At 55.7% G+C, this 12,200-nt stretch overlaps 1 non-coding gene across 1 annotated transcript; it reads right to left on the bottom strand.

The window, feature by feature from the left end:
- Window positions 1-1,870: 1,870 nt before the first annotated feature.
- On the bottom strand, window positions 1,871-1,952 carry TRNAS-GCU (transfer RNA serine (anticodon GCU)). Its single transcript has one exon. It is a non-coding gene; the product is annotated as a tRNA-Ser (tRNA).
- Between the last annotated feature and the right edge of the window lie 10,248 nt (window positions 1,953-12,200).

The raw sequence follows: 12,200 nt of genomic DNA, 5'->3' as shown, positions 1-12,200 counted from the left end.
CAACCTGGTCTAGTGGAAAGGTGTCCCTGCCTGTGGCAGCGGGGTAGGAACTAGATGATCTTTAAGGTCCTTCCAAGCCAAACCAGTCTGTGATTCTATGATTCTCTGATTCTATACGTGGATTTGTGTGTGTGTGCGCCTCCTGGGAGGCGTGCTCAGCCTCGCTGCTGGCTGGGCCTGGAGGCACGGAGCTGTGGCAGCCTGAGCTCTGCTGGGCTCCTGGGTTCAGCAGCCACTGAACAGAAAGGGATCGTTGTGGGCTGTCCAAACTGCCAAGCACGTCTGTCGATGAGGAAGAGTTCTGCTCTTCTTCTCTTCCCTGGGGCCGGACAGGTGAGATTAAGGTGCTGATGAAGAAGCTGACCTGTCTGCAGCAGGCACCCCCTTTCTCATCTCCCATGGACTCTCCCTCTGGATGCAGACCCAGCCGGGCTGGCAGCGGGGGCAGTGGTCCCCTTCACCTGTCTCACAGACCTTAGGGATACGCGAGGCTGGTGGGGGGGGTCAGCAGCATTCTGAGCTCTGAGCCCCTTGGCCAATCTCCAGTCTCTCCTTCTTGCATCTTGCTTGCACGTTGGTGTGTCCAGGCACACTGCTCACAGGTGCTGCTGACCATGAGCCACGAGGCATCCTTGGAACTGCAAACCTACTGGGAATAGCGCCCAGAGGAGAGCAGGGAGAGCAAGAGGCCCACGGTCGTGGGCAAGAGAGATGCCGAGGAAATGTCCAGAGGTTGCGAGAGGGAGGAAGGTGTCCAGAGAGGCAGAAAGTGCAAATGCCTGTAAGAGAGGGGAGGTTGTGTGGGCAGGAAGAGGCTCCAGCCACCTCTGTGCCTTTCATAACCACACTGGATCGTCCCTGTCCCTCTGACTCCTGCCAAGTCGCTCCTGACCACCTGGGACAGCGCATCCCTCGGTAGCACGGCCTGCCGCTGGCTACTCCTGTTTCCACAGGGGTCTTCCCTGCAGATCCCTGCTTTGTCACAGAACTGGTTAAGGGCTTGGTGTGTCCAAAATATGAGGGGAGGCTGTGAGAGCTGGGATTCTTCCCATACCTGAAGGAAGGGAATGAAGAGGAAGCCAGAGTCTTCTCAGAAGTACCAAGGAGAGGCAATGGGCACAAATTAAAACACATGAAATTCCATCTCAAGGCGAGAAACCACTTTGTTACCGTGAGGGGGGTTCAAAGAGCAGACCAGGTTGCCCAGAGAGGTTGTGGAGTCTCCATCCCTGGAGATGCTCAAAACCCAGCTGGACTATGTCCTAAGCAACCAGCTCAAGTTGACCCTGCTGGAGCAGTTGGCTTGGACTAAAGGATCTCAGGAGGTCCCTTTCGACCCCAGCAATTCTGAGATTCTGTGAACCGATAAGAGCAATGTCTCTCACGCAAAATATCTTCCTTGAAATGTTCTGTGGCAGAAAGCGGTTTACGCCTATTGTGTTTTTTGTTCCCGTGGTGGGCTGAGCCTTACTGAAGGCAAGGTGAGCAACATCCACTGCTCTTCCCTTCTCCACCAAGCTAGTCACCTCACTGCAGAAGGCTACCATCTCGGTCAAGCATGACTTCTCCTTCGTACAAGTGTGCTTCCTACTCCCAACCACCTTCCTCTGTTTGGAAACTACTTCCAGGATGGTTTGCTCTATCATCTTCCCAGGGATTGCAGACAGGCTGATGGTCCTGTCCTGTGAGTTCCCTCAATCTTCCTTCTTTCCCTTCTTGTTCCTTTTGCCTGTATGGAGACAGAAGAGGCTGAGGTGTGTCCTGAGCCACTTCAAAACCTTGCAAGTTCTTTTCAGGCCACTCTCCTCTCAAAACAAAGGCGCACATTGAGCTGCTCACACTCAGAAGCTCTGACCACTGTTGGGCTGACCGACGAGGATGGGATTCGAACCCACGCGTGCAGAGCACAATGGATTAGCAGTCCATCGCCTTCACCACTCGGCCACCTCGTCAGCATGCTGCAGCTGCTCCTGCCACTGCTGCCGCTGCCACTGCTCCTGATCTTGCTGCTCCAGCTGCTCCTGTCCCTGCTCCAGCTCCTTCTCTTGCTCCTGACGCCTACACCTTTTTATACTGGCACTCCCTCTTGTGGATATGAAAAATTCCTGGGATTCACTTTCTGGGTTCTTAACAAAGACTTTCCTAACAAAGTAGCCACGGCCATCATTGGCTCTCATTAATCCAGCAGTCTGCTGAGTCCCTGCTGCAATCAATGCAGCACAGGGACATTGAACAGAAAGTTTGGACTGCCTTCATGCTTTGTTTTGCGGCTTTCGAGGTGTGTCATTGGATGACGGGGCTCCTTCCACAGGAGCTCTCACCCCAATGTGGCCTTGTCTCCATTGCGACGGGATGTCAGGGGGGAAAGACGAGGCTCTCTCAAACTCAGGAACTATGGAGAAATCCACAGGTTTACCAAGGGAGGAACTCTTTTGGATACTCAGCTGGCTGGGCCTGGAGAAGAGGGGAGAATGAAACACGACTCTCTTGCAAAGCTGATGCCCGATATCTTTAATGAGAAAATCAGAGGAAAATGGAAAAGACGAGCACTTAAGCAATGTATTTTGGCGGCTGAGTAAAGCTCAGAGAAGTGCTGCCGCCTGAAGGAAAAACCTCCTTCAGGTTTTCCTGAAGGGATGCTTCTTTTCCAGTTCCCCTTCAAGGCTCTGGCAATCGCGTGTCACCTAGACCCATTGCTATGGAAAGAAGGAGGAGGTACTTCATGGGGAGCATAAGGTAAAGCAGAGCAAGATGGGGAAAGAGAGAGGCCTCCTGGGAAGAGACGGGAGGCCAGCGCAGGCCCCTTCCTCCAGGCGGAGCGGTGGGAGCTCGGCTCCTCTGCAGACCATGGCCGCGCTCTCAGGGCTGGCTCCAGGGCTTTCCTCGAGGCTCCTGGTGCTCGACCACGGCAGGCAATGCACGAGCTTCAGCATAAGAGATTGCCCCGTCCCAGAGGCCCGCAGAGCCCACGGCCCAGACCAGACCACCCAAAGCCCCCCAGCCCCAGGAAGCCCCCAGAAGCGATGGGCACACTGCCAGCGCTGAGAGAGCTCCCCACGGCAGCCGACGCAGTGGATCCCACGGCTGTGCTCTGAGGGAAGGAGCTGAGGATTGGGCCGGGCAGCGTCACCGTCACTGGCGAGGGCTGGATTGCGACGCTGGAGTCGGCGCACCGGATGACGCACGGCTCGTTGCAGCTGTTGGCAAGCGGGGCTGGGCCACAGGCGGCTGGCAGGCACGAGTTGTAGCACGACATGTCTGGTTGGAGGGAGGTGACCCTGTGAGACCGGGAGGGAGCAGAGGGCGTTAGCTGTGGGGCCCTTACACACGCCCAGCTTGGCTCCTCTGAGAACAAACAGTGCCTTGGGAGCTCAGCGGACAGAGATGTGGGCTGGGGCATGAGTCAAGAAAGCTGTGTCCAGCAGGAAGGGCCACAATGGTGCTCTGCTCTGCTTTTGGCAGAAGACCGCAGTGCACCCTCCACTCCGCTGCCTTTACCTCCCCCCTGCCTGGTCACATCCTGCTGTATCCGAAGACCTCTTCTCTCACCCGCCTGGCACGTCCCACCCACAGGCACCTGCGCTAACTTGGCCAGAGTCACCTGCAAAGCCCCCGTGAAATGCAGGATCCCACTTGTTAAACATTCTCCAAGGCAGACAGGGGCATGGCCCAACAGTTGATGGACCTCCAGTGTCTGTAGAGAGGGGGTTTCTGGGCATTTTGGTGGGCCTGGGTTGGGCATTTATTTGTAATTAAAGGGTGATTCGAGAAGGTCCGTCCAAACGCAAGGAAGCTGCCCTGTCCAAGTCAAGCTCCTTCGCAGCCTATATCTCAGCTGGCCTTGCCACTCCCGGGCATGTCCGAGTAAAACGCAACAGGGCTCCTGAAGACAGCAGCCACTATGGAAGAAGACATCTACTGGTAGGACTAGCTCTCCTGAGGAAGCTCCTTGTCATGCCAATAATGCAAAAGGAGCATTGCTGAACTGCAGATGGTGGAGAAGTGCCCGGTTGTTGGTTAGAGAGTGCTGGCCGTGCATCCTGAGCCTTGGAAAGAACCATGGCTGGCAAAGAATCCAACCAATGCCCTGTCTGGCATGCTAGACCATCCACCAAGGACAACAGAGACAAAATGCATGCAGCCCACTGCACGAAAACTGTCCTGCCAACCGAGGAGACAAGAGGCAAAATGAACTGAGACTTACCAACTTCACAGAGCAGAGGAAGGCACGAGGAGAGGACAGAGGAGCTGGGAGTCGCTCACACTTTTATAGTGCGGTGCAGAGCCCCAGGGGAGCTGAAAACCGACGCAAACATGAAGCATGTTGAGAAACAGCAATTTTGGCTTCTCAAAGCTCTGCTGGTAGATGAAAGACATGCCTCCTTGGCCTGAAATGCTTGACTCCCTTTTCACCCATCATCAGTAGCACTGAAGTGATTTGACAGCAATTATGTTTCTTCCGCAGACCAACGCTCGTTTGAGGCCTCATTCCAGTTGCTGCTGAAGCCTTGCAGCAGATTCAGGCCATGCGTAGGCGTTGTGCACGTCCTGCCCTTCCTGGGGAACACGGCCAACACTTACTTAGGACTGTGCCTGTGGAGCACGCCTGAAGGCCACTCAGAAGGGTCTCTCTTTGACAGGCTGAGGCCGACCCTGAGCAACACCAGGGCCTGCGGGCTATGGCGTTGCTCAGAGCCCAGCCAAGCCTCTGCAGGATGGCTGTTCTGCTGAGGGGCAGAGAGCGGAGGAGACTCAGATCCCCGGGGTGATTGGAAGGTGATGCTCAAACAAGGCCCTCCTGTGGCCTCGAGAGAAACTCTGTTGTGTGCAGGGGTGGGGACACTGAGGCCGTTGCTGGAGGGTATCAGGCTACTCGGTGGCAGATCGCTGCTCCCCTCGGGCCTCAGTGATGCACATGCTTTCCAGCTATGCAAAGGGAGCCCAGCAGTTCAGCTGTTGTCTTCAGTCAGGAAAGGCCAGAGCCTTTTCTCTGGGAACTGCGCAGCCCTTGCCTTGCCTGCCAGGACCTTAGTCATTACTCTTCTGAGGAGAAGCAATGGCTCAACATGGCCCTGGAAAGTGACGGAGGAGCCTGCTGACTCATGCCTGACAGTGAGCCATCACCAAGTGCACCTGTTTGCTTTGGCACAGTCTTCCCAAACAACTCTCATCTTTGCATCATTGCCGGGTGGTTTGTTCAGGTCACTGACCCGGAGGGTCTGGCTTGTTTTCCCTGGCTCGGGGACAGATCGGCACATTCAGGGCCCCTTAATTGCAAGGTGGCACCAGCAGACCACCTTGGAGTCACCTGTGAGTCACCAAAAAGTGCTGAGGCACTATGAGAGGCCTCAGCTCCACCTCGGTGCGAATCATCCATGCACTGGCATCAGGGGCTCTGGGTGAAACGGACTGCGACGTGCAGAGGGCCCTAGGAGCAACCTCATGTCCGCATTCCTACAGAAACGCAGCTTTTTGCACAGTGTTGTCATGGCTGTTAGCATCTTGCCCAACCACTTGGTGACTCCTTGAAGTCCTGTCATGTTCCTTGGTGAAACAGCAGCCAAAGCAGGACAGCACGGACGTGCCCTGACATTCCCACTCCCGGACGTTTCTGGGGCATGGACCAAATCGAGGAAAGTTGCTGCCCCTATGTGTCCAGGGCCTGGGGAGCCTGCTTTTCTGACAGACCGGTGTGACAGACCACCGGAAGGAAGCTGCAGCCACTGAGAGGCACCAGAGCGTGCTCCCTGTGACCCTGCGAGACATAGAGGAGACTGTGCCAGTCTGGACAGGTCTGGGGAGAGCTCAAAGGCCAGGTGTGTGTCCCCAGCCCTGAGAGCTGCCTGGAAAAAGCCTCTGACTGCACATGCTGCTTGGAAAGATGGGCCCGGCTGTCACCCAGGCTGCCGTGCCGTTTGGGAGAAGGGTCTTGGAAGGGGGTTGTTGTCCTCTCCTGAGAAGGATTGATGACTCTGTCTCACTTCTGCCATCGTTTCCAACAGGGCCATGCTCTGGGGCTGTTGTGCCATCCTGCTGGGACAGTCGACCCAGTGCCACAGCTTACAGCAGAAACGTGCTCACCCCGTACAGGCAGAAAGAGGTCCCAGGAGTCAGCCTGGCACCAGGGTGGGAGGTAGCCACCCATGCCTCTTTTCCAGGTGGAACTGGAAGTGCACGGACAAAGCAGCCAGCGAGGCTCCCTCCTGAAAAGCTCTGAGGCTCCGTGAGGAACTTGCGGGGCACTCGACCCCCCGCATGTCCTCAACTGAAGGGCAGGGAAGTGGCTGCCTACCTCTTCCAGTTCCCAAAGCCTCGAGACGTGGCCCTTTGAGACGTGGTGCAGCCCCGCAGAAGAGGAATGGGTTACCCACAGCAGTTTCCACGGGGGAAGCTGCCAGCAGGAACCAGCCCCGAGGGAAACTCCTCGAATGGGGCGAGCTGCCCTATGGCGGCTCTGTTCCCAGCCGGTGCACTAATGGGTGAGGGCTCAAACTACTGATGTGCACCAGCAAGTGCCAAAGGCCACGGTGGGTAAGGAGAGAAGTTGAGTACAGCCTTGCTGCTCCTCCCTCTCTGCTCTCCCTTCCAGCAATTGAGTGGTCGTGCAAAGAGGAGCAGACGCCAGGACAGACACTCTGCTCCTCACGTAGCCTCCTTTGCCACCAGACAGGAGCATGACACAGCCCGTCCCCGCTCCGCTACAGCAGGCAGTGAGTACCATTGTTGGGCTGCTCTCCTCCTTGGCCTGCCATCCTGCCCTGCTGCTGGATGCAGGAAGGGTGGGGAGGCGTTCCTCTACTGCAGGAGGAGCCCGGCATTTGCTGCGCCTGAGCAAAGCTGAGGCAGCGGGAGAAGGCACATGCATCCACCTGCCTCAGCAAGCGTGTGGTAACACCTGGGGGCAGGAAGCGGACAGCACAGGCCCATCCTTGCTCCGCAGGATGCCTTCTGCTTTGAACTGCAGCCACAAGAGGACATGTCCTTCCAGGGCTGGCAAGGCAACGGAAAGTGAAAAGCACCCTCAGCCAAATGCCTATGAGTTTACTCCTCAGCCACTTGGACAACGCTTTGCACCCTTGAGGATGACTACCCACTTTGAGAATGAGAATTTTGAGAATGAGAATTGACAGATTTCCATAGAACAAGACCTTTATTTCCCCTCCCCCTTCCCCTTTTATGCTCCGTTTTGAGGAGGGACCTCAAATGACCGTTGCTTTGAGGAGCCAGCACTCAAAGCATCACTGTGCTCTCATCCAGTAGGGAAATGCAAGCCAGAGCTTTCAGATGAAAGAGACAAGTTCTTCATCTCTTGTCTGTGCTTTACAAGCCTCAGATTGCGGTTTGTTTACGTGCTTCACAAAGAAACTATGTTCCAGGTCTCCTCAGGCACTGGCTCACCATATAAATAGCCTCTGCCACTCCAGGCCCTTCCATCCACAGCGCTTTCCTTGCTCTCCACAGTGAACTTGGTAAGTCTGAACTCACTCCTTCTCTTCCTGCTGGTAGGATTCCCGTCAGGGGGATTGCTTCCCTTCTGTTCTTGGTCCTTCTGATACATTGTCCAGGCTTGAAAATACACTGTGCTTCCCTCTCCTGGGAGGTGAGCCGGTGAGGGAAGAGGGAAGGCTTTGTTCCCTTCTGAGGGGGAGTCAGCTGGGCTCTTTTGTAGCAGTGGCTCTGCTGAAGTCTGAGCCTGGACCACCAGTACCTTCCAGTCACCAAGTCTATCCTCCCCCATCCAGAGCACAGCGACCTGCCTTGGTCACTCTTGGCACGGAAAGGAACTTTCCAGGGGGATCTGGCCCTACCCAGGCACTGTTTGTTCTCAGAGGAGCCAAGCTGGGCATGTGTAAGGGCCCCACAGCTAACGCCCTCTGCTCCCTCCCGGTCTCACAGGGTCACCTCCCTCCAACCAGACATGTCGTGCTACAACTCGTGCCTGCCAGCCTGCCTGTGGCCCAGCCCCGCTTGCCAACAGCTGCAACGAGCCGTGCGTCATCCGGTGCGCCGACTCCAGCGTCGCGATCCAGCCCTCGCCAGTGACGGTGACGCTGCCCGGCCCAATCCTCAGCTCCTTCCCTCAGAGCACAGCCGTGGGATCCACCGCGTCGGCTGCCGTGGGGAGCTCTCTCAGCGCTGGCAGTGTGCCCATCGCTTCTGGGGGCTTCCTGGGGCTGGGGGGCTTTGGGTGGTCTGGTCTGGGCCGTGGGCTCTGCGGGCCTCTGGGACGGGGCAATCTCTTATGCTGAAGCCCTGTGCATTGCCTGCCGTGGTCGAGCACCAGGAGCCTCGAGGAAAGCCCTGGAGCCAGCCCTGAGAGCGCGGCCATGGTCTGCAGAGGAGCCGAGCTCCCACCGCTCTGCCTGGAGGAAGGGGCCTGCGCTGGCCTCCCGTCTCTTCCCAGGAGGCCTCTCTCTTTCCCCATCTTGCTCTGCTTTACCTTATGCTCCCCATGAAGTACCTCCTCCTTCTTTCCATAGCAATGGGTCTAGGTGACACGCGATTGCCAGAGCCTTGAAGGGGAATTGGAAAAGAAGTATCCCTTCAGGAAAACCTGAAGGAGGTTTTCCTTCAGGCGGCAGCACTTCTCTGAGCTTTACTCAGCCTCCAAAATGCATTGCTTAAGTGTTCGTCTTTTCCATTTTCCTCTGATTTTCTCATTAAAGATATCGGGCATCAGCTTTGCAAGAGAGTCGTGTTTCATTCTCCCTTCTTCTCCAGGCCCAGCCAGCTGAGTATCCAAAAGAGTTCCTCCCTTGGTAAACCTGTGGGTTTCTCCATAGTTCCTGGGTTGGAGAGAGCCTCGTCTTTCCCCCCTGACATCCCGTCGCAATGGAGACAAGGCCACATTGGGGTGAGAGCTCCTGTGGAAGGAGCCCCATCACTCATCGGCACACCTTGAGAGCTGCAAAACAAAGTATGAAGGTTTCATAGAGTCTCCCTGGTTGATAGACACCTCAAAAGATCATCTGGTCCAACCTTTTGTGGGAAAGGAGCCTAGATGAGATTATGTAGCACCCTGTCCCATTGCATCTTGAAAACCTCCCGTCATGGGTCTCTATCACGTCCCTGGGGAGGTTGTTGCAGTGAATGATTGTTCTCACTGTAAAAAATGTCTTTCTTATAGCAAGGTGAAACCTCTCCCAGTTGTTCCCTGTCCCTTCCATGTGGCTCTTTGTTAAGAGAAAGTCTCCGTCCTCTTTGTAGCATCCTTTAAGTACTGGAAAACTGTGGTGAGTTCAGGGGAAGAGCATCACAGGACAGCACGACACTCAGTATGGGTTATTTTGAGAGAGGAACCAGAGGTGGGGGAAGGGAGGTTTCAGGGTGGCACTGGGAGGAAGAACTGTGATAAAACTAGAGGGAAGATGGGATAACATGGCTGTCACTCAAGAATTGGTTGCTGTTTGGCATGCTTGCCTGGCCATGCTCTGCTTCTGATCAGTGCAGCCTGTCCTGTCTTCTTCTTAAGTTCTATTCCTAACTGTTTTCCCTGGCGAGGGGCTCTCTGTTCTGTGTGTATGTGTGTGTCTGGAAGTCCAGGGGCCAGCAACCGGAGTCAGACCCAGGTCGCCGTGGTTCCTGTCTCAGTGGTGCCGGTCACTGGAGTGGGACCAGAGGTCATTGGCACCGTTTGTCTGGGACGCTGGCACCGAGACAGACCAGGGCCAGCCGAAATAATTTTCCAGCAAGTGGAGCATGTGAGGGCATGCAAGTCAGCGTGTGATTGCTCTCGAGTATCAAGCCAGATGACGCAGTGTAAAGCGCCTTGGGAGCCACGTAGGGGTGTGTGTCTGTAAAAAAGGAGGAGGCTAGCGGAGGCACCAGAGGGTCCTGGCCAGCTGCCAGAGACACCTTAGGGCCTGTTTCTGTCTGTGTGCGACTCTCGAGGGGCGAGAGAACTGGCTACCAGAAGGACCAGGGTGTCCACACAATCACAGAATCACAGAAAGGTTAGGGTCGGAAGGGACCTCTGGAGATCGTCTAGCCCAACCCCGTGCCAAAGCAGTTTCCCCTAGAGCTTGTTGCACAGGGTTGTATCCAGGCGGGTCTTGAATATCTCCAGAGAAGGAGACTCCACAGCCTCCCTGGGCATCCTGTTCCAGTGCTCTGTCACCCTCAAAGTAAAGGCCAACTGGAGCCAGGGACCAGCTACAGGGTAGACGGGGTGTCTCAGTCCAGCTGGTGGAGGGATCCACGTTGTACACGTGTGTAATATTTTTCCGCCTCACAGACCTTCATTATCATCAGCCAGAAAGGGGACCTGGACGAGGCCCTCAGTGCCCTTTGCTGAGGGCCGAGTGTTTCTGCCTGGGTTGATCGGTGTGGTCGGCCATGCATATGTGGTGTGGGCTGAAGAACCACCCACTTTAGAAGAAGATCGGGTTCGAGACCAGCTAAGGAACCTTCAGTGCACAAGTCCATGGGACATGATGAGGTGCATCCGCGGGTCCTGAGGGAACGGGCGGATGAAGTTGCTAAGCCGCTACCCATCATTTTACGGTTTTAAACTGAAAGAGGGTAGATTTAGATTAGATATTAGGAAGAGATTCTTGACTGTGAGGGTGGTGAGGCACTGGCACTGGTTGCCCAGAGAAGTTGTCGATGCCCCCTCCCTGCCAGTGTTTAAGGCCAGGTTGGATGGGCCTTTGAGCAACCTGGTCTAGTGGAAAGGTGTCCCTGCCTGTGGCAGCGGGGTAGGAACTAGATGATCTTTAAGGTCCTTCCAAGCCAAACCAGTCTGTGATTCTATGATTCTCTGATTCTATACGTGGATTTGTGTGTGTGTGCGCCTCCTGGGAGGCGTGCTCAGCCTCGCTGCTGGCTGGGCCTGGAGGCATGGAGCTGTGGCAGCCTGAGCTCTGCTGGGCTCCTGGGTTCAGCAGCCACTGAACAGAAAGGGATCGTTGTGGGCTGTCCAAACTGCCAAGCACGTCTGTCGATGAGGAAGAGTTCTGCTCTTCCTCTCTTCCCTGGGGCCGGACAGGTGAGATTAAGGTGCTGATGAAGAAGCTGACCTGTCTGCAGCAGGCATCCCCTTTCTCATCTCCCATGGACTCTCCCTCTGGATGCAGACCCAGCCGGGCTGGCAGCGGGGGCAGTGGTCCCCTTCACCTGTCTCACAGACCTTAGGGATACGCGAGGCTGGTGGGGGGGGTCAGCAGCATTCTGAGCTCTGAGCCCCTTGGCCAATCTCCAGTCTCTCCTTCTTGCATCTTGCTTGCACGTTGGTGTGTCCAGGCACACTGCTCACAGGTGCTGCTGACCATGAGCCACGAGGCATCCTTGGAACTGCAAACCTACTGGGAAGCGCGCCCAGAGGAGAGCAGGGAGAGCAAGAGGCCCACGGTCGTGGGCAAGAGAGATGCCGAGGAAATGTCCAGAGGTTGCGAGAGGGAGGAAGGTGTCCAGAGAGGCAGAAAGTGCAAATGCCTGTAAGAGAGGGGAGGTTGTGTGGGCAGGAAGAGGCTCCAGCCACCTCTGTGCCTTTCATAACCACACTGGATCGTCCCTGTCCCTCTGACCCCTGCCAAGTCGCTCCTGACCACCTGGGACAGCGCATCCCTCGGTAGCACGGCCTGCCGCTGGCTACTCCTGTCTCCACAGGGGTCTTCCCTGCAGATCCCTGCTTTGTCACAGAACTGGTTAAGGGCTTGGTGTGTCCAAAATATGAGGGGAGGCTGTGAGAGCTGGGATTCTTCCCATACCTGAAGGAAGGGAATGAAGAGGAAGCCAGAGTCTTCTCAGAAGTACCAAGGAGAGGCAATGGGCACAAATTAAAACACATGAAATTCCATCTCAAGGCGAGAAACCACTTTGTTACCGTGAGGGGGGTTCAAAGAGCAGACCAGGTTGCCCAGAGAGGTTGTGGAGTCTCCATCCCTGGAGATGCTTCTCCTTCGTACAAGTGTGCTTCCTACTCCCAACCACCTTCCTCTGTTTGGAAACTACTTCCAGGATGGTTTGCTCTATCATCTTCCCAGGGATTGCAGACAGGCTGATGGTCCTGTCCTGTGAGTTCCCTCGATCTTCCTTCTTTCTCTTCTTGTTCCTCTTGCCTGTATGGAGACAGAAGAGGCTGAGGTGTGTCCTGAGCCACTTCAAAACCTTGCAAGTTCTTTTCAGGCCACTCTCCTCTCAAAACAAAGGCGCACATCGAGCTGCTCACACTCAGAAGCTCTGACCACTGTTGGGCTGAC

This window comes from Nyctibius grandis, chromosome 15, assembly GCF_013368605.1.
Source record: "Nyctibius grandis isolate bNycGra1 chromosome 15, bNycGra1.pri, whole genome shotgun sequence".
In the NCBI taxonomy this organism is placed as follows: domain Eukaryota; kingdom Metazoa; phylum Chordata; class Aves; order Nyctibiiformes; family Nyctibiidae; genus Nyctibius; species Nyctibius grandis.
Note: the sequence above shows the minus strand (reverse complement) of the source record. Positions and strands in the feature narration are given on the sequence as shown.